Source organism: Piliocolobus tephrosceles, chromosome X (genome assembly GCF_002776525.5).
Source record: "Piliocolobus tephrosceles isolate RC106 chromosome X, ASM277652v3, whole genome shotgun sequence".
Taxonomy (NCBI): Eukaryota; Metazoa; Chordata; class Mammalia; order Primates; family Cercopithecidae; genus Piliocolobus; species Piliocolobus tephrosceles.
The window spans coordinates 85,492,674-85,518,673 of NC_045455.1; the positions used below are offsets into that span (position 1 = coordinate 85,492,674).

The 26,000-nt window shown below is 42.9% G+C and overlaps 2 pseudogenes; one reads left to right on the forward strand and one right to left on the reverse strand.

Moving 5' to 3' along the window:
- Positions 1 to 5,922: 5,922 nt before the first annotated feature.
- On the reverse strand, positions 5,923 to 10,136 carry LOC111540431 (annotated as a pseudogene).
- A 5,787-nt stretch (positions 10,137 to 15,923) lies between these two features.
- Positions 15,924 to 21,195, forward strand: LOC111540430 (annotated as a pseudogene).
- The last annotated feature ends 4,805 nt before the right edge of the window (positions 21,196 to 26,000 follow it).

Here is a 26,000-nt window from a genome sequence, read left to right on the forward strand (position 1 = left end):
TCCCACCGTGGTGCTTCCCTCCTTGCACTAGCTCCAGCTATCCTCGTCTTACCCTTCTTTCGTTTCTGCAGACCTCGCTCTGTTATCTTATGCTGCTGGAGAAAAACGTATATAACGTGAAGTCAGTTCTGATTTATGAACTCCAGCCTTTACTGGTCTAAGAAGTTATTTCAAATGTCCATCGTTCTTCAACCCGTCAGTATTGTCACCTATCTCCTGTCAGTTGACTTTGCCATCTCCTTCATGGAAAGAGAAAAAAGTGAGCCTATCATGCTAGAATTTTCTGAGCCTCTTCCTCAACACTTAGAAATTTATCTCCATGGGAACCTATCCTTTCTTCTTTATTCTCTCTCCTAGGGTAAGAAATAGGCTCCTACCTTTTTAAGCCCAACCCCATCCCTTCCCGAGTCTTGAGGCATGCGTTTTAACTTCTCTATTGATATTGGCCTTTGTCTCAAGTAGTTTCATCTAATGTTACACCTTTATACCCCTTGGGAGGAAAAACAGCCCCTCAACTCCACGTTTCCTTCTAGCTACTGACCTAATTCTCCTAACCTTCAGATTTGAGCTTCCTGAAAGAGTAGCTTGTAATTGGGTAGCCCTACTTCCTTATGCCTGCTTGATGACTCAACCCACTGCAATTAGCTTCTGTTCTCTGATGGAATTGTTCTTTCTAAGGTTACCAATAAGCTTCATATTTGCCAAAACCAAAGGCTAAATTTTAACCTTTATCCTACTTCATGCCTTTGTGGTATTAGACACTGCTAAGCACCCCACCATGGAACTTTTTTCCTCCTTTGACTTACATGACCCTAATTTTTCCTCATGCTTCTGTCTTTCTAGCTTTTTCCCTTGCAGCCTCTTTAGGGGTGTCCTCTTTTCTTATTCATTCATTCAACAAATGTTTATGAAACTGGATCCTGGAGCTGCAGTGATAAGTGGGATACAATCTCTACCCTCATTGGTACAGGATACAAGAGAAACAATCAAATAATTATACAAATCACTGTAGTTACACACACATTCTGGTAAATGCTGGGAGGGGGTGCCTTGGGGGTCTGATCCAGTCTCAATGGTGAGAAACACATGACATCTGAGTCATGTGAAGGCATCATCCATCTCACTGTACTACCTTTCCTGCTTTTTGGGAATATGAGATTTTGGTGAATGAATGCATATTCATCTTAGTCATACTCTTAATTATTTAATAATTGTCAGTCACATACCCTTTCACAATCTGCTATTTCCAAGTGTAGATATTTTTAGCCTTTTAATATACAGTCTCTTCCTCAGTCCCTTGTTAGTAGTTATGGAGATACTTGGGCTGAAATACATTTTTGTAAATCTTGAGTTCAGTTATGCCTTAGTTGAGCAGCAGCAGCTAGAACTTCCCAGAATTCCAGGTGTCCATCTATTTGCAGCTGAATTCCATCCGCTTTCTTAAAATCCGATTTCCCTATGTGGCTATCTAAATTTAGATCTCATGTGTTAGAGCAGGCAGCCTACTACACGCACATCTCTGAACACTACTTTGTGATATGCCATATTGCTGAAGAGGTGTGGACAGAGTACACAGTTGGTTTGAGTCTGGCCTCCATCACTTCATTCTTTTGACAGGTTATTTAAATTCACTGCCCAAGGAAGCAAAACTAGTAAACCAGCATTGAAACTTAGGCCATCTTACTGGGATTGGGAGTTCATCCTGTAAAATAGGCCATGGTCTTGTAAATGACCGTTGTCAATGGTGAGGAAATGGTTTTCCCACAGTGTGCTTCCCTAGCCACTTTAGAAGCACAGGAAGCAACTGGCCTTGGAATGAGGCCAGTGCCTAACCTACCTTGGTAAGGAATGATCTAAGGCAGTGCTTCTCAACAGGGGTGATTTTTCCTCCACCCCAGGTACATTTGGCAATGTGAGAAACGGACTCACCTATTTCTAGAGAAGTCCTCAAAAGATATTTTTAAAATTGAAAGTAACTATAGACTCAGAGTTTTCTGGAAAAGTATACAGATCATTTATTCATTCAAGACATTCTGAACACCTACTATGAGTCACGAGCCAGGGTTAACCTTCAACAGGCTTGGTCCTTGCCCCCAAGGAGATTATAATCCATCTCCTTGTGAGGTGTTGGTGGTCCTCAAATTTTACCATGCATCAGAATCCCTTGGAGGCTTGTGAAAAGCTCATTTCTGGGCCCTACTCCCAGAGTTTCTGATTCAGTAGGTCTGGGGTGGGGCCCAAGAATTTGCATTTCTAACAAGTTCAGGATCATACTTGCTCTAGGGGAATAAGGAAAGAAAGCTCCTGTGGTTTTGAGGATCAACATTTGCAGTATCTGTGGGACACTTGAACAGTTTGATTGTATCTGTCAGAATGTCTTTGGAAAAACGAAGTTTTCATAGCCCATGGCTGTTAGAGGCAGACTTGGTGTTTCACTAACAACTAGGATTATTGCTAAAAAGCCCAGACATTTTATTGCCTATTTCTCTAAAGCCAGTAAGGTTGAACATTTTTTCATCTTAAAAAAACAAAAATCTTTTTTACATGACTTATGTTTTCATTTCAATTATTTTTTTAAAAAAATTTCTGCTGAGGTCTTGGTGAGCAAATGGTTTTAAACTCCACACTTTTGGCTACGAATGAGATGTAAGATACAGACACTAGTTCTTAAAATTCAGCACTGTTCACTTTTGCCAAGTGAATATAAACTGAATTGCATCAAATTACGGAGAACAGAGTATCTAGAATATTGTTTTCTTTTATCATTTTCACCTTTCCATTGAAAGATGTAATCAGGCGATCAAAGTAGCAAGGGTTAAATTTCTAGACTACCACAAATTAGAATTGACAAGAAAAGCTTTCTGATCCATATTTGCCTGGGAAGGCTCCAAGGGAAATACAAGAAGCAGCAACTCAAATCCTGTTCTCTTCATTATCCTTTTTTTTTTTAATAGCTCTTGCATAGGCTCGGTTTTTGGAAGTTGTATGCTGCTAATTTAGGTATATATGTCATTACAATTTTAGCATGGATCCTTCTCAGGCATACACAAGAGATGCCAGACATGTGAAAAAAGGAGGGAGCCAAGCGCAGGAACCTCAGGGACACTGTATGACTGTTCTAGAGTCAGAAACCACGTGAATACGTATCGAACTGATAGACCTGAGGCTCAAGTCTGTTCTGTGCCCTGTCTCGCTCTCTCCTCTCAACGTCCCCTTCTCTTTCTGGAACTGGATTTCACATAATTCTTTAGGTGAGAACTAGAGCCATTCAGTCAAAGACTAAAAAGAGGCAAGGTTGGACCAAGTTTAAGTAAGAATCAGGTAACAATTAGCTTTGTGATGGTTAATGAAATCATATGTCTCGGCGTAGACTGTTCCCCTGGAAGTGTCTTGCAAAAGCTGGTTATTGTTGAAGTAGGATGGAGAGTTAAGGGAATGGGTTAGATGACCTCCAAAGCCCTTTTAACTACAAGGTGAATCTACAAGTCTAAGAGTCTTAGGTCAACATTTATTGGAGTGCAGATACGGACAGAGCTCTGTGCTAGGCACTGGGCCACAAAGACGTGAAACATGGTCTTGACCCTCAGAGGCTTGCTCCCTAATCAAGAGGACCAGGTAGACAGACATTTAAATAAAATAAAAATGCAAAGGAACATAGACTAGGCATTCTTTTTAGTTCTGGAACTCGTGTTGAGGATCACATTGGTTACTTTTAGGGTCAACTCCTAGAACTTGAGGAGCAACTTATTTCCGTTAGAAATTCCCATATAAAAATAAAGATGAAAACATGGAAAAAGATACCCCTAAAAAATTGGAATTCAGTGCAAATTTTATTAGACTACAAAAACATATCATACAATTATTATTTTAGATATATTTATATAAAGTCATAAAAGCTATACTTTCTGAAAAACATTAGCATAAGAAATAATGTTTTAATTTGTTATATAAGTAAATTAACTTTAGCATCTTAAGGATTCAATGATACAGTTTTTAAATTTATTTTTTAAATTGACAAATAGCAATTGTGCATATTCTTGAGGGCACATAATTATATTTCCATACATATAATTTATAGTTATCAGATCAGGGTAATTAGCACATCCACCATCTCAAATGTTTATCATTTCTTTGTGTTGAGAATGTACAATATCCGTCTAGCTATTTGAAACTATACATTGCATTATTGTTAACTATTGTCATTCTACAGTGCTGTAGAACACTAGAACTCATTTCTCCTATCTAGCTATAATTTTGTATCTGTTAACAAATCTCTCTGTCACTCTCCCTTCCCAGCCTCTAGTATCCTCTGTCCTACTTTTTACTTCTATGAGATCAACTTTTTTTAGCTTTCACATATGAGTGAGAACATGCACTGTTTAACTTTCCGTTCCTGGCTTTTTTCACTTAAAATAATGTCCTCCAATTTCATCTATATTCCATGAACGATGGGATTTCACTCTTTTTTATGGCTGAATAATACTCCATAGTGTGTATATATCACATTTTCTTCATTCATTCATCTGTTGTTGCACACCTAGGTTGACTCCATATCTTGGTTATTGAGAATAGTGCTGCAGTAGACATGGGATGCAGATGTCTCTTTGTCATACTATCAGTGACTTGTTTTGTTTTTTGTTTTTTGAGACAGAGTTTCTCTCATTGCCCAGGCTGGAGTGCAATGGCAGGATCTCGGCTCACTGCATCCTCCACCTCTCAGGCTCAAGCAATTCTCCTGCCTCAGCCTCTCGAGTAGCCAGGATTACAGTTGCTTGCCACCACACCTGGCTAATTTTTGTGTTTTTAGTAGAGACAAGGTTTCGCTACGTTGGTCAGGCTGGTCTCGAACTCCCAGCCTCAGGTGATCTGCCCACCTCAGTCTCCCAAAATGTTGGGATTACAGGCATGAGCCACCACGCCCAGCCTTAATGACTTGTTTTAATGAATTCTCTCTCTGAAGACTTACTGCTATTTCCTGCTTATTGACAGCTGTGGCAGCAAGCATCCAAAAGCTGACTTTTCTGAGGTCTTTGAAACTTTTGGACACTTCTCCTATTGGGAAAATAGAATTTTTCTTTTGAATAATTCTCATTTCCCACTAAGCGTATAAGCAACCTGGAGTATCTTGTAAGATCCATACAGATTAATATTTCAAGCATAATAATCCTTATACATTCCTTTTTGACAATGGAGACTATGGTTACGAGTAGAAGTTTTTAAATAAGGAAAACTTTTGAGGTCCCAAAGCTTTGAAAATCTTAGGTATAAACAAAACAACATATTCCAATGAGATATTGATACCTAGTTTTCTTCAATCTCTCATTCAAAGGTTGAGAATTTCTTCCTGAAATTTAGACCATATATTATAGAAATGTGCTTTGTCTTTTCGTACATTTAGGATGACTATTTTTAAATATAATTCTAGGCATTATTTATTCTGTATATTAGTGTAATAGTCAATGCAGTAGTTAGAATTGTGGTTGCTAATAGTCACAAAATCTAGTAAAAATGTGAGTACATGAACCCATCCCCAGGAAACTGATGGGATGAGTAGTAAATTGTTTTTTTTTTTACTATTTAACAAAAATATTTAATGCTGCCAAAAAGTATAAAAATACCGTAGGAATGGCAGTACAATACAAAGGAATCTCTCCTAATTTTTTTTACATATTTCTATATTTCATACATGCATTAAAAACAGTTAACAACACATCCATTGAAAGGTTCTGAAAGTCTTCTGCTGGTGGGTGCTCCTCATGCCTTGTATGTAAAGTTTACTTTGTAAACAAATGACTGTGAGGCAATCTAGAGGTTTAGCAAGTCTCACTTTAGTGTCTGGAGTGGGCTTCAGGTCTGGCTTTGCACATCAATGGTTCAAAATTGATAGCTCCAGAATATTCTCAAGTCATGAACATTAGGTGCCTATCGTGGCCTTTTTCTTTTTCATTCATTCTCATTTAGCCTCTGTTTCATCTGCTGCATGTTCTGAACTGTGGTGGCCTTTCTGCCCTCTCGAATACGTTTCCGTGGAGCATTCTCACTGTTCTCCATTGTATCTTGCATTTGCTGTACATCGGTCACCTGTCAGTTTTTCTTCTAGACCAATTCTGTTCCGATTGTATTTTTCAGCCGTTATTTTGTTTGGTGAGTGATCAAAAGCAGGAGCTAAGTTTTACTTAGAAAGTGCTTTCCACCGTTTCTGTATACTAGAATCTCCCGTTACACATTTTACTGCTTCTATTATAGCCATGTATGAGAATCTCAGTTGATCTGGGGTCTGAATAAGACCCATTTGGTATTTTCTCATGTTCAATAACACTTTTTTAATGTTAATATAATCTCCTTTTCCCATCAAAACAAGACAAGTGTCTACCAGAGAGAAGGTGCTGAGCACCCAGTGCCTTCACTACAATGGATCACCGCAGGCTCATCAGGGTTCAAGGAGCCAGATTCTCTCACTTTAACCAAGAAATTGATAAATGAAGCTGGTGATTCAGGGACTCCAAAATCTGGCCAGGTAGTATAATGAAAGTGAGATATTGTTCTGGTTTCACCACTATTGATATTTTCTAATCATAGAAGATGTACTGTGTAATACAACTTCACATCTTCTGACAAGAGCTTCATACTGAATCCTGTTTCTTTATACAGCATCTCTTGGTCATCTGTTGGCCAGTTCTGTGCACATTTAACCGATTCTTTCTCCACAATGCGGTTCAGCATGACAACTGCTTTGGTCTGCTGCTGCCAAACCGTAAGCCAGAAATGGCAGCACATGTTAGGAAGTGGACCCTGTGTTAAGATGTAACTCCTCTGTGCCTCTTCTATGTCAACTAAGCTGGCATTAATATCATCATTCTCAGCATTTTGCAGTTTAACACGACTGTGATCATATGGGCTTACATCTCTGTATCTATTTTGATTTCTGTTTTCTGGAAACTTGGCCACTCTATGAAGATAGTCATGGGACTCATTTCGAATTTCCAAGTACAGTGGCTGCCAGCGAGACTGAGCATCCAACTCCTCGAGCTCCCGCCCAATGATGGTGGGCGTGGCTGGGACGAGTCGTAAATCTTTAGAGAAATGGAAGAGTGAGGATGGCTCCTAAGCTGGACAGACACCCAATGTGGTTGATTATAGTCAATCATTACTCAAGGAATTTGTATGTATTCTATTCATATATATATATATATGGTAAATTTCTAATGGTAATTACTCCTATGAAGTAATTACCATACTCCTATAAAGTATTATCTTCATTATAAAGTGAAGAAAGTGAGGCTGAGAGAAGTTAAATTATGTGCCCGAGGTGATGGCCTAGTGAATGAGCAAACTTGGTTTAGCAGTCAGGTCTGTCTGGCTCCCAAGCTGCCGGTGTTTTACGTTACCGCATTGTCTTAGCCTAGGCCCTCCCGAAAGCAAAGCCTGTACAGACAACTTGGAGGTAGGCAGGGAGTTTATTTGGGAATGTAACACCTAGGAATAGACTGATAAGACAGAAGAATGACCCCCCGGAAGGAGAGAAAGCCAACCCAAGGGTCCCTTTCAAATTAGCAAACATTATGAATATCTGCTACTTGATCCTGTGGGAGCCTCTGAGGAACCTTTTAACCTGTCTCTCAGAATTGGCCACCCAGGGCCAAAAATGAGACAAGCATTTTTCTATGAGCTCCTGTCCCTCAGTGATCAAGGGCAAGGTTATAGGCCTTAACTGTCCCCCGTTGCCAGATTGTCCATGCCCGAGTGCCAAGTGGTTCCCATGGGACTCCTGTGTCACAGCTCCAACATAGCCCTGGGGCCAGAAACCAGGGGCAGAGGCCAGAAGCAGGTGCTGTGAGGTTGCATCCGCACAAGATGAAAGAAGCCCACCACGCAGGCCTGGGCACCACAGCAGTGTTTGAAACTAGAGGGGAAATTGAGAACATGTGATATGTTGCCCGGAATGTTGAGAGACACATGACCAGTTATAATGAGAGAGTGGAATGAGAATCTTCAGTGTCTCATCATGCATGCATTCATTCATTTATCCATTCAGTCACCAGTGAATGCTGGGTAGTATATGAAGTGAAAGAAGAATTAAAATGAGTCTAGCTGAGTTTCAGATACCACAGAAAAGAAAATAGACAATGTGATAGTGTGTTCTCAGTGCTTCAATAGAAGTATACTAAAAGCTAGTAAAAGTACAGAAGGGAGATACCCACTGTATCCTGTGTGTGGACAGAGAGGGGCTGTGGGGAGAAGGGAGGTCATTTTTCTAGCGCTTAGTCTTGAAAGATAAATAGAAGTCAGCCAACTGGGGAGAAATATGAGCATCGGCTCTATATTCAAATTAAATTTTAGTATTTCAATATTAAGTTTCCTAAGTATGATCATTGTGGTTATGTAAGAGAGTGTCCTATTTTTAGGAGATATGTGCTGAAAAATTTAAGAGTAAAATGTCATAATGTCTGCAACTTACTCTCAAATGATTCAGCACAGTAAATATTTTGGGATGGGGAAAAGCAAGTGAACACAAATGTAGCAAAATGTTAATAACTGGTGAATATAAGTAAAGGGTATGTATGTGTTTATTGCACTAATCTTACAACTTTTTAAAATTTTCTGAAATAAAAAAAGGCGGGGAGAAAATTAATTGGAGGCCATGGGCAGGGGCTGGGGAAGAGCAGTCCAGGATGGGCTTGTGAGAGGGACAGCAACACCTGAGGACACTGGTTCATTTTTTAAATTGCAGCGGTTGGCCAGGTGCAACGGCTTACACCTGTAATCCCAGCACTTTGGCGGCCAAGGCAGGAGGATCGTTTGAGACCAGCCTGGGCAACAGAGCAAGACCCCATCTCCACAAAAAATACAATATTAAATAGCCAGGCATGGTGGCACATGACTGTGGTCCCAGCTACTCAGGAGGCTGAGGTGGAAGGATTGCTTAAGCCCAGGAGTTCGAGGCTGCAATGAGCTATGATCGCACCACTGCACTCCAGCCTGGGCAACAGAGCAAGACCCTCTCTCTACGAAAAGTAAATAAATTGCAGTGGTTAGTGGGACACCATGGGACATAAATGCTCATGATAGAGAAAAAACAAAAATGGGACAAGAGAAGGGAGTGATCTATGCTAGAGTGTTGGGCTGCATCCTGAAGGCCTAGGTGACATTGAATAATTTCATGCATCTTTTATGTTTTTAGATGGTCACTTTAGCAGTAGTTTAATAAGAATGGATTAGAAAGGCCCAAAACTGTAGCAGGAAGATTAGTTTTTCTGTTATGACAGTAGTTGACAGATTCTATAGGCCTACAGGAAAATGGTGCCAAAGATAAAGTGAAGACAGCTTTGAAACTGCAGAGGGCAGAAGAGTCAACAGGACTTGGCAATCCCCTGCACTCAGTGAGTTCCTAAGAAGATGGACTTGGTTCAGTTCAGGGATGAGTCTTTTAAACCCCAAAGAGAAGGAAGACTTGCGGAGGAAAAAGTTTAGTTTTAGAATGTATTTAACCATGAAATAATGAATTAAGGTGTTTAGTTTGTACATCAGGGGTTTATCTTTTGTCACCATAACTAGTACTGCTTGCAGTATAGTAGGTATTCAATAACATTTTTTAAACTGTGTTTAGAAATCATGATAGTAGATGGTAAAATGCTTTCTTCAGTTGCTGATACTCGGGGGAACTATGTTGTATGTTTTGTTAATGTTTTCTCCCTGAGGGCTAAGCATTTGGTGAACATCTGTCTCCTAACACCCGTTGGACTGGTTTGCCTGGCAATCCAAAGTGAACATGTGCCAGGGTAGTGCCACTTAAAGTACCTTCACTTTTTAGAATCTATCAGATGGGTTTAGAGTCAGTTTGTCTTTCACCAGCTAGTTTTCTCAGTTTAGAAAGTACAAGTATTTCTACTTCTTAGTAAATGTAATATATGACAGTAAATGTAATATATGACACATGAATTTAAAGAACGTACAAAGGAGGAAACATTTATATTTCATACAACTTGAATTTTCAAATGCAAAAATTCCCTCTTGGGAGTGAGTCTTATGCTTTGGAGCAGGAATGACAGAACAGATATGGTACCAAAGCCAAGCTCACCTAGATATTGCAAACACACAGGCAAAAGAGGAGGTGGCCCAAGTGTGTCATCAGAGGGTCACTCGGCATTGGAGCAGTTCCTTTGGCAGGTGGTGAACTGAGCAAAGAGGCAAATGAATGATAGGTAGTTACAGAGAGAGAATCCCTACATCAAGGAAATACGACAGACACCAGGACTTGATTTTGATTCTATGTCTAAGAGCCTTCCTTTGACATCCCTCCCCACTATGTCAGGGAGGCTATGTACTCTATTCCATTCAGCCGTTAGCACTGCTCACATTGGTAATAACTTCTTGTTATCTACTTTCCTCTTTGGACTTTAGACAGCCCCCTGAAAGCCACCCACCTTTGTGTTCCCAGTGTTTAGATTGGTCCCTAGCACAATGTCAATGTTCTGTAACTTTCACATACATGAATGAACAAATGGACAAATGAACATACATGATTTCCTAAAAGGGTATCATAGCTCTTGATAGCCATGACAGCACTGGTATTAACCTTTGTTTTGTAATGAGTTTCAATTTAATGTTATTAAGGAAAATACAGGATTTTAAAAACTAGTACACACACATATACATATTCCAGAGTCTTTCTAATGAGTTGGAATATAATTTGTAAAAGAATCTAATAACACATGCTTTAAAAAATAGTGTTTGTGACCAGGCATGGTGGCTCACGCCTGTAAACCCAGCACTTTGGGAGGCCGAGGCAGACAGATTACCTGGGGTCAGGAGTTTGAGACCAGCCTGACCAACATGGCAAAACCCCATCTCTACTAAAAATATAAAAATTAGCCAGGCATGGTGGCGGGCGCCTGTAATCCCAGCTACTCAGGAAGCTGAGGCAGGAGAATTGCTTGAACCCAGGAGGCAGGGGTTGCAGTGAGTCGAGATCACGCCACTGCATTCCAGCCTGGCGTACAGGCTGAGACGGAGCAAGACTCCATCTCAAACAAAAAACAATTCGTGTTTGTGCCAGGCACAGTGGCTCATGCCTATAATCCCAGTACTTTGGGAGGCCAAAGCAGGAGGTCTGTTGAGACCAGGAGTTCAAGACTAGCCCGGGCAACATAGTGAAGCCCTGTCTCTACAAAAATAATAATAATAATAATAATAATAATACAAAAATTACTCAGACATGGTGGCCTGCACCTGTAGTCCCAGCTACTAAGGAGGCTGATGCAGGAGGACCACTTGAGCCCAAGATGTCAAGGCTGCAGTGAGCTGTGATTGTGCACTGCTCTCAGCCTGGGCAACAGTGTGAGACTCTGTTTATTACTCTAAACACTGTCACTAGTACTATAAGAGTAATAGAGTTTATTACTAAGTTGTTTTAGGATCTGTCAAATACAGAGATGCTGCCCCAATCTGGTCAGACATTTCTGATTGATTGATTGATTGATTGATTGATTGATTTTTTTAGACAGTATCTCACTCTGTCATCTAGGCTGGAGTTCAGTGGCACAATTACGGCTCACTGCAGACTTGACTTCCTGGACCCAAGTAAGCACCTGAGTAGCTAGGACCACAGGTGTATGCCAGCATGAACAGCTACTTTTCTTATTTTCTGTGGAGATGGTGTCTCACTCTGTTGCCCAGGCTGGTGTTGAACTCCTGGGCACAAGAGATCCTCCTACTTGGCCTCCCAAAGTGTTGAGATTACAAGTGTGAGGCATTGCACCCAGCATCTCTGATTCCTTTGATTCCATTGAAACTACAGTTTCAGTACATCCAGAAAGAAAACAGTCCAAAGGAACTCACGCTGTCCCTTTATTCACTATCAGGGACAATGTTAATAGGGACTGCTTCCAGCTGTCTGCACAATGCCCTTTACTGTTCAAGACCAGCACTTCCAAGACAGTGTGGTTCATTTGGTCTTAAGAACAGATACTGAGGAATTGGTCCATAATCCACAGCAAAGCTCTGTAGGCACCTGATACCATGGAGAGGTGTTCTGACATTCTTACACGTCCCCCAGGGCAGAAATATAGGTTCTGAGTGACATCTCGTTATAATTCAGTGGAAACATTAAGAGGCAAGCAAGCATAATTCTTGGCAAAGAAGGGCTCCCATCATAAGAATTTTGCAAACCGCATACTCTTATTTTGTAACAATGCTTGTAATTTATCTTTTGGAAAGAGGCACACAGACCTTGATGTAATTTGTGTAATAGATACTGTTTACTAATGAAATATCCTTTTCAAATGAAAGGAAAATATTAGTTTCCTACATCAGGTGCTGTATTAGTCCATCCTCATGCTGCTAATAAAGATATACCCAAGACTGGGTAATTTACAAAGGAAAGAGGTTTAATTGACTCACAGTTCAGCATGACTGGGGAGGCCTCAGGAAACTTACAATCACGGTGGCAGGGGAACCAAACACGTCCTTCTTTACATGGAGGCAGGAAGGAGAAGTGCTAAGCAAAAGGGGGAGAAGCCCCTTATAAAACCATCAGATCTCATGAGAACTCACTCACTATCGCAAGAACAGCATGATGGTAACCGCCCCCATGATTCAGTTACCTCCCACTGGGTTCCTCCCACAACACGTGGGGATTATGGGAACTGCAATTCAAGATGAGATTTGGGTGAGGACACAGCGAAACTCTATCAGGTGCTTATGACCATTTTAAAACCTGAAACATAGTGGTATTCCTATTGTAAATTTTCCTAGAAAAACACCATTAGATAAAATGCAACAAGCGATAAAATAGCATTTTATATTGTGGAATGATAATTTTTATTTTCTCCTAAACATAGGCAACTAACCCATATCTTTTTTTGAGTCTCACTCACTGTGTTGCTCAGACTGAAGTCCAGTGGCACCATCTTGGCTCACTGCAGCCTCTGCCTTCCGGGTGCAAGCAGTCCTCCTGCTTCAGCCTCCCAAGTAGCTGGGATTACAGGCGTGTGCCACCATGCCTGGCTAATTTTTGTATTTTTAGTAGAAACGGGGTTTCACCATGTTGGCTAGGCTGGTCTCAAACTCCTGATCTCAAGTGATCCACCAGCCTCGGCCTCCCAAAGTGAGCCACTACGCCTACCCATATCTTTATATTAAAAAAAAAAAAAAATCTAAAGTCCTACTTTTAAGTACTCTTTTCCCATAGTATTAGACAGACAACATAATGCTCTGTAGCAAACCACCCCAAACTCAGTGGTTTGTATTAACACGTATGTGTTCTCATACTCACAGGTCTTAAGGTTGGCTGAGGTTTAGCGTCTATGGAACGGGCTCAGCTCTTGACTCTGCTTAAGGCTGTGGGTAAAGGAAACCAATCTTTAGTCCGTTGAAAATAAGCTTGCCCTGTATTTGGTTCATGAGGTTTTGCCAACATACATAATTATTAAACTTTCACTGAAAATGTTTAGCAACAATATTTTTAATGAAACGAGAGGGTAAAGTGAGAAAACTTACAACTGGAGCAGTGCCTTACCTTTAGTATGTTCTCAAATAATATTTGGGAAAAGAATAAAACAATGGAATATAAAGAAATCAGAGATGATAAAATTTCTTAAAACTGTAACTAAGCAAACCTTGGACAAACCCTGACAAAGCTAAGCAGCAAAACGCTTTTTCCCCATTGCCTTTGTCATCAGTTATGTGAATAACATCTCAGGAGGACTTCAGGCTTGGCATGACCCACACACATTATCTCTGCTCCTTGCCGAAAACCCATCAGTAATGCTGAAGGAGTAGGATAGGGATAAAGAATGTTTTGAAAGATGGGAGACACCTGGACCAGTGGTAATTAACAGCACGAAACCTACACCTACAAATGTGTGTGTTGTTGTGGGGAGGGGTAAGAGTCAAGTTTCAAGAAAGGGGAGCCTTCAGGTACCCCCAAAGGTGGATTCAGAGTAGGACTGAAAATACAATAATTAATGAAATACTGTGTAAAGAATAACTAAATTGGACTGGGCATGGTGGCTCATGCCTGTAATCCCAGCACTTTGAAAGGCTGAGGTAGGAGGATCAGTTGGGGCCAGGAGTTCAAGACAAGCCTGGATAACATAGCAAGACCCCATCTCTAAAGCAACTACAAAAATTAGCTGGGCATGGTGGCACCCACCTGTAGTTCCAGTTACTCAGAAGGCTGAACTGGGAGCACCACTTGAGCCCAGTAGGTTAAGGCAGCAGTGAGCTTTAATTGTTCCATTGAACTATAGCTTGGGCAACAGAGCAAGACCCAATCTCTAAAAAAAAAGAAAAGAAAGAAAAATCACACTTCCAGTTTCCATCCTCAAGAGTGTAGTTAGGAAACCACTTCTCCCCAAGTATAAAACGTGAGGTTGGCCAGGCGCAGTGGCTCACACCTGTAATCCCAGCACTTTGGGAGGCCAAGGCAGGCAGATCACGAGGTCAGGAGACCAACATCATCCTGGCCAACATGGTGAAACCCCGTCTCTACTAAAATACAAAAATTTAGCCGGGCGTGGTGGTGCACACCTGTAGTCCCAGCTACTCTGGAGGCTGAGGCAGGGGAATCGCTTGAACCTGGGAGGCAGAGATTGCAGGGAGCTGAGATCGTGCCACTGCACTCCAGCCTGGTGACAGAGCAAGACTCTGTCTCAACACAAACAAACAAAACTTGAGGTTTAGTCTCCAGCAGTGTGCCATAGAACTTTCCGTGATGATGGAAGTACTTTCTATCTGCATTGTCCAACTAGTGGCTCAATAGCCACCTGAAATGTAGCCAGTGTGACCACACATGGTGGCTCACACCTGCCCAACACTTTGGGAGGCCAAGGTGGGTGGTTCACTTGAGCCCAGGAGTTCAAGACTAGCCTAGGCAACATGGTGAAAACCTGTTTCTATAAAAAAACACAAAAATTTGCTGGGCATGGTGGCACACACTTGCAGTCCTAGCTACTCAGGAAGTTGAAGCTGAGGCAGGAGAATCTCTTGAGCCCAGGAGGTTGAGGCTACAGTGATCCATGATTGCACCACTGCACTCCAGCCTGGGTTACAGAGTGAGACCTTGTCTCGAGAAAAACCCGCAAACAAAAATACACGAAATATGGCCAGTGTGACTGAGGAAATGAAGTTTAGTTTTAATTTTGATTCAAATAGCCCCATGTGGCTAGTGGCTGACATATTGGACAGTGAAGCTCTAGACTCAGGAATAACTGGGCACTGCTGACAGTGGGATGGATTCTCTTGCAGAAAAACAGGAAAAGTGAGTAGAATTCTTCAAGTGACTGCTGAGATCTGTCGGCCTCTTCTATTACATGGCACCCAGGTTGGAGGATTCCTTTCTGACAAAACTATGCTGCCAAATTTATATGAATAACAGAATAATACTCATATTATTAATAATAATATTCAGTTATTCCCAAGAGAACAGCCGGCACTCTAATTCATCACCCAGTGACAGCACCCTCACCTACAGTCAGCATTTGTTGTGGTCGTTTTGTTTTGAGATGGGGTCTCACTGTGTTGCCCAGGCTGGCCTTGAACTCCTGGGCTCAAGCAGTCCTCCCCCATCAGCCTCACATCCATCAGCATTTTAAATGCCTCCCTCTCAAATGTGACTAGGTAGCCAAGGATCACCATGCATTTGGGGAAAGCTACCCAGCTGAAATGGAAATCAATGCAAACAGAAGAAAAAGAACTGAAACAAGACATGACAGGGAACATAAGAAAAAAAAAAATAGTTTTTTTAAGAGAGAAGATATTGCAACCTAAAACAAGATCAGAGGCTATATAAAAGATCGGAGGAACACGTTTCTACATTCAGGCGCCTCCTGACTCACCTGAATTCCAACAGAGCACAGTAAGCACCAGTTCTCCGCCTGCCCTGGATTGGGCCCTGCAGTTGCAGAGAAAGCTTGGGAATAAAAATGGAGGTAAATCTTTAAGTGATTACCTATTCTTCTGACCCACCGGCTACAAATCGGTATTCCCACCACTTTCTCCTCAGGTTCAACTGATTTGACAGCAGCTTACAGAGCTCAGGGAAACACTTTACTTATGTTGACCTATTTATTATAGTGGATACAGAGGAACAGATGGGAAAGATGCATAGGGCCAGGTATGGGGGAAGGGTGCAGAGCCTCCGTGCCCTTTCCAGGGGTGCCACGTTCCAGGAACCTCCACATTTTCAGCTATCTGGAAGCTCTTCAAACCCAGTCCTCTGAGGGCTTTATGGAATCATCATTACATAGGCATGATTGACTACATCATTGCCTATTGCTGATCAACTCAACCTTCAGCACCTCTTCCTTCCCCAGAGGTAGGGGAGTGAGGCTGACATTCTAACCCTCCAATCTTGCCTTGGTCTTTCTGGTGCCAGCCTCCATCCTGAAGCCACCTAGGGATCCCCAGCGATTAGTCATCTCATTAGCAAAGCAAGATACCTTTATTGATCTGGCCATTCCTAGGGCTTGAGGAGCTGTGGATAGGAACAGAGATGAAGGCCAGTGGATCACTGGAGGGCTCCCACTATCTCACTTTTGGGGCAGAAGTGGACATTCTGAGGTGGGGAGTGGTTGGCTCAGAACCTCTGACTTGCGTGTTCAATCCCAGGCAGAGAGACATCGCTAGGACCTGCCAGAGTAGGTAAATTGCTCACGTGGCAGTCACCTGCAGGTGTGGGTGCAGACACATCTAGCTGAGAGTTGGGTGCCGCCATTCCAGATGCCTGTCCCCAGAAAGAAAACCTCAGACCAGTAAAGCTCTGAATGGAGGTTTGATCCGAATACCAAGGACGATATAAGCAGAGTTGCTTTAAGGATGCTATCGCTGTTGTCCATGGGAAAGACCCTTTATGCCTGAATTATTTTGATTCCACATTGAAGGAAAAACTGCTAATTTCAGGTAGTTTTATAGAGGCTGCGGTTTTGGACATTGCTGTTTGACTATAAACTCTCAATAAGGTAGGGAAATAAATCAGAAATCATGGGTGTGCATTTGTAGAGACTTGACAGACTTATTTTGCAGTTGGGGCTTCAGGGCCCAGAACCTTTTAGCATCCTTGCCCTAGTTGAAATCAGACACACCCTCTCCCTGGTATCCAAACAAAGCTAGTTCAGGTGCTGCCCTGAAGGGATTTGGTTGATGTGAAGTCCCAAGTCCTTAAATTAATCAACAGGAGTACTTCCTGGACGGGACTGATTTGATCAGGTGGGTGATATGTAAGCTCTCCTCCTTTACAGGGGAATACACCAGGACTCACTTCCCAGAGTCCCACTTCCCACCTCAGACGCTCTCAAGATGGTGACCTCTCTGGGTTTTAACACCTGGAACAAGCCGGGTGCGGTGGCTCAGCCTGTCCATCCCAGCACTTTGGGAGGCCGAGATGGGCAGATCAGCTGAGGTTGGGAGTTTGCGACCAGCCTGGCCAACATGGTGAAACCCCATCTCTACTAAAAATACAAAAAGTAGCCAGGCATGGTGGTATATGCCTGTAATCCCAGCTACTCTAGAGGCTGAGGCATGAAAATCGCTTGAACCTGGGAGGCGGAGGTTGCACTGAGCTGAGATCACGCCACTGCACTCTAGCCTGAGCAACGGAGCAGGACTCTGTCTTTGGAAAAAAAAACACGCTTGGAACAGGCAGAGCCTAGAGGATGCGTGTGGACTTCCCATCTGTGCCAAATGTGCCTTGGAGAAAACCCACATAGCTGAATGATTCAAGTCGAGCAGCACGGGAAGGGATCAGCCACATAGCAGTGCCCCGTGCACCTTGGCGGAAAGGAATTTTTCTGTCCATTGACATTTGTAGGTGTTCAGTTTGGAATCAGTCCGTTTTGGGAGTCGCCACCCATTAACTTGTCAGTCCCAAGGGCACTCATGAAGCAATCACCCGCTGAATCTGCACTGGGGCCATCCTGCGTCACCGTGAGAAACGGGAGACTTCCAGAGAAAGTGAAGGTCCAAGGTCCAGAAGGCCAGACTGGGCCCCTGTGGAGTCCTCCGATGAGGCAGATGAAGAATTTTCATTCATTGGGAAACCCAAGGAACGGGAGGCAGAGCCTGAGGAACAGGAGGAGGGCTCATCCAGCCAGCCAGGCTTTGGCATTTTCAGGACCAGGTGAATGACAAGAGGAAGAGAGATTGGCTGGCATTTGAAAACAGTGGAGCCTGGAGTGATAGAAGCAGGCGGCTTCAGAAGAGAAGTAGGTGCCTCGCGCCTGGAATGAGCAGATGTCAGTGAAGAAAAGGAAGAAACCGAGGCTAAGGAGATGGAGCGGCAGTGCAGCACCCTGTGTCAGGGAGCACAGGAGAGGAGACAGGAAGGTGGGAGGCACGGGGCCGGGGGTGAGGAGTGGCGTCCTGGGGAGCTCAGGGCAGTTCTGAGTATGGAGAGTCCACAGACAGTGAGGATGAGACGGAGTCTCGCCTGATGCAGGCCCTCACTGGGAAGAAGGGCTTGTTCAGAACCTGAGGCTGAAGCATTGAACCAGAAGGAGCCGTGGCAGGAAGCAAAAGGCACGCTGAGGACGCATGGTGCCCCCTGCAGACTGTAGGAGACCAAGGAAGAGCCGGCGGAGAACAGGCGGGGCCGCACTACTCTGGATGCGCTTAACACCAAGAGGAGAGTCAGGAGGAGCAGGAGGCATGGAAAGTTGAGAAGCTAAAACGAACAAGGGGACAGGGACGAGGAAGAAGAGCTTGAGAAGGAGGAAGCAGAAACTGAGCACCTGGGAAACCTGGCTGAGGACGAGCAGCAAGCTGAGCTTCAGGCGTATGGCAAGGTCATTACCAGCAAAGCCATTCAGGGCAAATATGAGAAATATACAAAAGAGCTTTCAGTGCCCCCACCCTGGAGGATCATTTCAACAAAGCCATGCTTCCTAAAGTCATGCAAGAACTTCGGGCACTCTGGTTATACCAAATACAGCCATGGTGGGGATTGAGACACCACCTCCTTCTACCCAACATGGGGCCAAGAGAGTGCCCAGAACACAAAGTTCTTCAAACAAAAGGCAGCTGAAGCACAAGATGTAGTTGGGCAGCCGTTTGCCAGGAAGCAGAAGAGTACGTAGGATTCAACTCCTTGTTCTCCCCAGTGTGGAACTCAAGGGGAAGTCTCAGCATCTGGTCCTTGATTTGCTTTTCCTGTTATTTACACGGCCCCTGAATCCAGCCTTCAGACCTACTGCCATGCCTGTGATACTGCGTGGCCCAGTTTTTGAAGGTGCTTTGTGGAATTTAGACTTGTGCGGAAAAATCCCCCAGAAAAGCATATCCAGGTAGGATTAGAGGCTTCCCACTTATTTCCAGGAAATCTTAGGTTTCATCAATGCTAAGACTTCCCGTGTTTACATGAGACTGTTCTGATTTTTAATTTTAGAGATGGAGTCTCGCTACATTGCCCGTGCTGGATTTGAACTTCTGGGCTCAAGTGATCTCCCTGCCTCAGCCTCGCAAGTAGCTGGGATTACAGGCTTGTGCCACCACGCCTAGCTCTGAGTTTCATTTTCCAGCCCCTTAGCTTGGGTCAGAAACATGGGCATGTAAGTGGACAATCAATTTAACTCTTAGGGTTAGGAGTAAAATGCCAGGAAATCTAAACTCATTAAAACTCGTTTTTCATTTCTGGAAGAAGTACATTTTTCTAGATGGACATACTTTTTGATCCATTTATATGATGTATCAAGAAATAAAAGAAACACACTCCCCCAAAAGAGAAAAAAACATACAAGAAGGAATGCAGCCTCTGTGCCAGGCCATTCCCAGTGTTTCACTGGTGCCCTGGGGTCCACATGCTTTTTTAAAGAAGACTAGGCTGGGCGCGGTGGTTCACGCCTGTAATCCCAGCACTTTGGGAGGCCAAGGCGGGCGGATCACCTGAGGTCGGGAGTTCAAGACCAACCTGACCAACGTGGAGAAACCCCGTCTCTACTAACAATATAAAATTAGCTGAGTGTGGTGGCGCATGCCTGTAATTGCAGCTTCTCAGGAGGCTGAGGCAGGAAAATCACTTGAACCCGGGAGGCAGACGTGGTGGTGAGCTGAGATCATGCCATTGCACTCCAGCCTGGGCAACAAGAGCGAAACTCTGTCTCAAAACAAACAAACAAACAAACAAAAAAAAACAAAAAGACTAAAGTGCGCCAAATCTGCATTAAATTGGAGAATGTCAGACCTGCCTCTTAGACCTAGCGTGTGGCCTGCACATCCAGGTTCATGACACAGCATTGTCTTTTGAAAGTAATGTGCCAAGGTCAGATGTCAGCCGAGGTTTCTACACACAGAATATGGAGAGAGATCTGAAACTCTGATGGAACACGTCCAATTAGCATGCTGGAGAAAGACACATCCCCCAGTGTCGTGCTACTCAAACTGGCCTGGACCATACCCTACTATCAAAGGAATCAGCCTCACATTCGCTCCTGCTGGGTGAAAGGAGAGTGTCAGAGAAAAGAGAAGCATCCCTACAGACACAAGAAGCCTACAGATCTGGACGATCCCCTTGCTAATCAAAATGTTGAAGATTCATATTATGGAATCAATGACCCTGTAGCAGATAAGCTTCCGAAGCAGACTTCAACCATGCCTCATCTGGACCCACCAGAGGACGAGACTCTCACGACATTAGAGGTAGATGGTGTGGGTGAAACAGATCAGAGAAATCATTTCTACCAGTTTGGAGAGATTGACGATCACTCTAATGCAGAAACAGCAGGGTGCTTTCACCCAGTTTTCCACAAGGCAGGCTGCAGACATGGCTGCTGAGAAGGCCTTTAATAAGTTGATTGTAATGGCCACAGACTGAATATGAAATCAAGAAGATCTCAAGCAGCCAGAGGAAAAGAAAAAGAAGGAGGGAAGCACGTACTCTGGGATCAAGCTAGAGCCTTTCCGAGGACTGCCGTGAGCTCTTCCTCTTGTTGCAGCAGAGGATGCAGCAGCCAGCTACTTCAGCCTACCCCTAAGTGATCCTCCACCACTGTGGCGAACATTGCCCTGCCACCCCCGCTACTCCCCGTACCGTCAGGTTTGGGGTCACACGTGTTCCACCCAATGAGACCACCTCATTCCTTTCATGAAGACTCCAGGACCAGTCCTTCTCAGGACCCTCAGAGGATGGGAGCTTGTGCTGGAAAACACAGTAGCCCCCAGCACATAAGCACTACTCTGGGGCTCTGTGGAAGAAAGGGCACTTAAAAATCCCAGTAAATGAGTTTTGGAGTAAATATATTTTTCCTTTGTAGTTTCCATGGTAGCTGAATATGCTCAGATATGGACAGTCGGTGAATGACAGCCATGCTTCTCTACACATAATCAAAGACTCAGTGGCCTTCAGATAAGCTGCTGAGGACACATCTGGTTACAAATACAACATGACTAATAAAACCTAATGCCTGTTCCGCTCATCTCTGTGGGAATAAGCGACTGGGTGAATTGGAATGCCCAATGGAGCTGCCATCTCAATTACATTCATTTTGTACCTTCATTTTGTACCTTCTTGGTGGGGGTGGGCAGGGGAGAATTGATCTTCAGTAAAAGACTTTTGAGCCGGCTGGGCTCCGTGGCTCACGCCTGTAATCCCAGCACTTTGGGAGGCTGAGGCCGGTGGATCACTTAAGGTCAGGAATTCAAGGCCAGCCAGGCCAACATGGTGAAACCTCATCTCTACTAAAAACACAAAAAGTAGCCGGGCATGGTGGCAAATGCCTGTAATCCCAGCTACTGGGGAGGCTGAGGCAGGAGAATCTCTTGAACCCAGGAGGTGGAGGTTGCAGTGAGCCGAGATCATGCCGTTGTACTCCAGCCTGGGTGACAGAATGACACTCTATCTGAAACAAAACAAAACAAAAACAAAACACCTTTGGGCTATTTTTATGTCCATGGGGGTATTTTTCTTTGTATCGTCTTTTTTAATTAAAAAAAAAAAGAAAAGAAAAAATGCTAGTACTACTCACTGCCGTGTGTCAGGGTGATTTAACTCTTTTGATGTCACACCCTCAGACAAGTAGAAACCAGCTGCCTGCAAAGCCCAAATGCTTTCTTTCCTCTCCTCTTCTTTATTACTAAAGGAATCTGATTGATAGTTGTACTTCTCTATATCACCAAAAAATAAAATAAAAAAATAAAAATTACTTTGTATTCCTATCAGTTGGATGGAAACACAAATTTCATGGAGCTGTGTATTATTGAAAAAACCTGGTGTCTGGGATGAAATTATTTTCAACAACGTCCTGTAAGATGCTTTCTTTAACAAATGGAAATGAAAAGCATGGAGTGTTTGAGTGGAAGACTTGTGACCTCAGCTGGACCTCTGATCTTCCACATTCACCTTTGTGTGTCTTCAGGGGCTCCTTGGAATTTCCTGCTCTGGGCAGGGTGGTCTTAGAAAGTTTGGGTATAACTGTATTATAGATGATAAAGGAAACTTGATGTTGTGTTAAAAAATAAATTTTAAAAAAGAGAAGAAGGGAGAAATCATGAAAGAAGTAATTCCAGCAGTTTTCACCATACTGAAGAAAGAATTCAGATTGAAAATGAAAAATGTCTTATGCCATCCAACAGAACTACATCTGTTCAGCAGAGGGCATGTACAGAAATGTTGATGACGGCCCTCTCTCTAGTATCCCCGAAATGGAAATAGTCACAAGTCTATCCTCATTAAAACTGGATACATCAATTATATATATATAGTGGAACAAGAGTGAATGAATTGCCACCACATGCAGCGACGTGGGTGAATCAGACAAAATTAATGGTGAATGAAAGAGACCAGGAGCAAAAGGTACATATTTTTTAAAAATATGGCTGGGCACAGTGGCTCACGCCTGTAATCCCAGCACTTTGGGAGGCCAAGGCGGGTGGATCACGAGGTCAGGAGATCAAGACCATCCTGGCTAACATGGTGAAACCCCATCTCTACTAAAAATACAAAAAATTAGCCAGGCGTGGTGGTGGGTGCCTGTAGTCCCAGCTACTCGAGAGGCTGAGGCAGGAGAATGGTGTGAACCCAGGAGGTGGAGCTTCCAGTGAGCCAAGATTGCACCACTGCACTCCAGCCTGGGCAACAGAGCAAGATTCCGTCTCAAAAACAAACAAACAAAAAAATACCTTATAACGATTTCATTTCTATAAAAATTCAAACACAGGCAAACTGATCTACGGTACTGGAAATTACAATAGTGGTTCTCACAAGGGGCCGATAGTGGCTCTTGGTAGCATTGTTTCTTAATCTAGGTATTAATTGCACAAAATGTTCATTTTGTAAAATGATTTGTGCTCTTCTGTATGTTATACTTCAGTAAAAACTTAACATTTGTCTAAGTTCCATACCAAAACACACCATAGTGAAATTTATGGGGATAAAGAGGAGATTCAAAAAGCTTTGGTTGGGGCTGGGTGACGGTGGGGCAATAAAAGGATCAAGACAGTATAACTTAAGACTTCTTAAAAGTATTACTGGAAAGTAAACAACAATGGAGAAATGCCTATAACATGCTAAGGGGAAATTATGTCCAAACTGTCAATCAAGTGAGAAGGTAAAATAAAGACATTTCGTAAAATGTAGTCTCAAAAAATTTTCTCCCTATGCATCCTTTCTCAGGAAGTTTCTAGAAGACATCACAAAAATAAGAACAGGGAAGACAGAGGACCCAGGGAACAGAAAAGAAAGGAAGAGAATTTCCAAAATGATGGTTGGAAGCAGCTGTAGACCTGCGGGCTTGGCGATGAATCCAGGCCCTGTGGAGTAGGATCGAGGATGCTGCCAAGAAGTCAGTAGCCCAAGTGGTATGAGAGGAGTTTTAAAGTTCTGTTGGAGAGTATGGTGACAAATAGTGATAGGAACCTAGAAAGCTAAGCAAATGGAAATAGAAAAGATAATTACTAGCTACCAGAAAACAAAAAGATGTCCAAGAAAGGAAATGCAATGAGTGTCCACTACAGTGAAAAATATTTACACAGGTGTTGAATAATATGAATGTTGATTTAATTTTTAGGCCGGGCAAGGTAGCTCATGCCTGTAATCCCAGCACTTTGGGAGGCTGAGGCAGGCAGATCACCTGAGGTCAGGAGTTCGAGACCAGCCTGGCCAACATGGTGAAACCCCGTCTCCACTGAAAATACAAAAATTAGCCAGTTGTATTAGTGTGTGCCTGTAGTCCCAGCTACTCTGGAGGCTGAAGCAGGAAAATCACTTGAACCCAGAAGACAGAGCTTGCAGTGAGCCAAGACTGCACCACTGAACTCCAGTTCAAAAACAAAATTAATTGTTAAAAATATACATAGTGGGAAATTAGGAGGAGGAGGAGGAGGGGAGAAGTATATTGCATTGTGAGGAAAAAGTTAGAAAAAAGTCTGAATCCTAATACCCTATGATAGGAAGTCAATTTTATGTTTTATATACTAGGCATATATGTTATTTTGATAATTTTAAAAACACTGAGGAGAAAAATAATTGTTTCATCTGCAACACAGTGAGAATTATTTGTTGCAGTAACTTCTATTTGAGAAAATAAAACATTTTTCTATCCCTTCTGAAGGAAACCTTTAAGTGCACTTGAATTTTTTATCTAGTTCTATAGTGTACAAGGTAAGAAAATCAAATTTAAAACATGCTTCCATTTCCCGAATTACGTTATTGGTAATAATTACACAAATGGACTTAGATTATCTGAGTGTGTTGCTTAGCTTTTGCCTATATTCCCGTCTTAATTGTGAGCAGAAAATAGGTTTATTTTTGTTTCAGTTTTTGTTTTGAGACAGAGTTTTGCTCTCATTGCCCAGGCTGGAGTGCAGTGGCACAATTTCACCTCCCTGCAACCTCCACCTCCCAGGTTCGAGTGATTCTCCTGCCTCAGCCTCCCAAGTAGCTGGGATTACAGGCGCGTGGCACCACACCTGGCTAACTTTTGTATTTTTAGTAGAGATGCAGTTTTGCCATGTTGGCCAGGCTGGTCTCGAACTCCTGACCTCAGGTGATCTGCCCTCCTCAGCTTCACAAAGTGCTGGGATTACAGGTGTGAGCCACTGTGCCCGGCCAGTTTTTAAAAAGTGCACATTAATTCAATTAAGAGGAATGATAAGATATAATAAGCATACTGAAGCCATTCATCCTAGAAACTTCCAGAATTTCAAATGGCAAAGAGAAGCATGGAGGAAAAGATGTTACCTTTTTTTGTGAATTACTAGCATCAATCATCTTTCCAGCTTAGAGAAAGTAGCAATACATACATATGCAAACACACAATTTTTTCCCCAAAATATTGAATTTCAGAAGTTCTCATTCTCATGATAACTATTGTTGTTTCTTCCAAATCTTGACAATTAAGAAAGTTGAGAATGAACTAAGCAAACACTGACGTTCCCTCCTTTTCAAAGTGCTGGCAAAGCACAGCTTCAGATGAACTCCATCAAGTGCTGCTGGCTGGCTTGTCAAGACAGAGGCTACAATTCTATGATAGGGCAGAAAGAGAAAGGCTGAGTGGGAAAGGTTGTACAGGGGACCCTCCTTATCCAAAGATTTATTATGAGAGTCCCTGCAGAAAAGATTAACAAATAATCTAATACCGACCTGTGAAATTAGTCCTCATTCAAGCATCTATCTCCTCTTAGCCTCTGTAAGTCGTTGAACAGTCTCTCCAGTGCTGTAAACATTAAAGCAGAGCAAATGGATAGCACAGTGAAAATGCTAATCTAGAAGGTGGAAACTGTCACAGAGCCTATGAAAGTGATGTTAGAAAACAGCTTGAACTGGCCAGGCATGGTGGCTCACACCTGTAATCCCAGGACTTTGGGAGGCCAGGGCAGGCGGATCACCTGAGGCCAGGAGTTTAAGACCAGCCTGGCCAACGTGGTGAAACCCTGTCTCTACTAAAAATACAAAAGTTAAGTGGTGAGGTGGCGCAAGCCAATAATCCCAGCTGTTCGGGAGGCTGAGACAGGAGAATCGTTTGAACCCAGAGGCGGAGGTTGCAATGAGCCAAGATGGTGTCAAAAACAAAAAA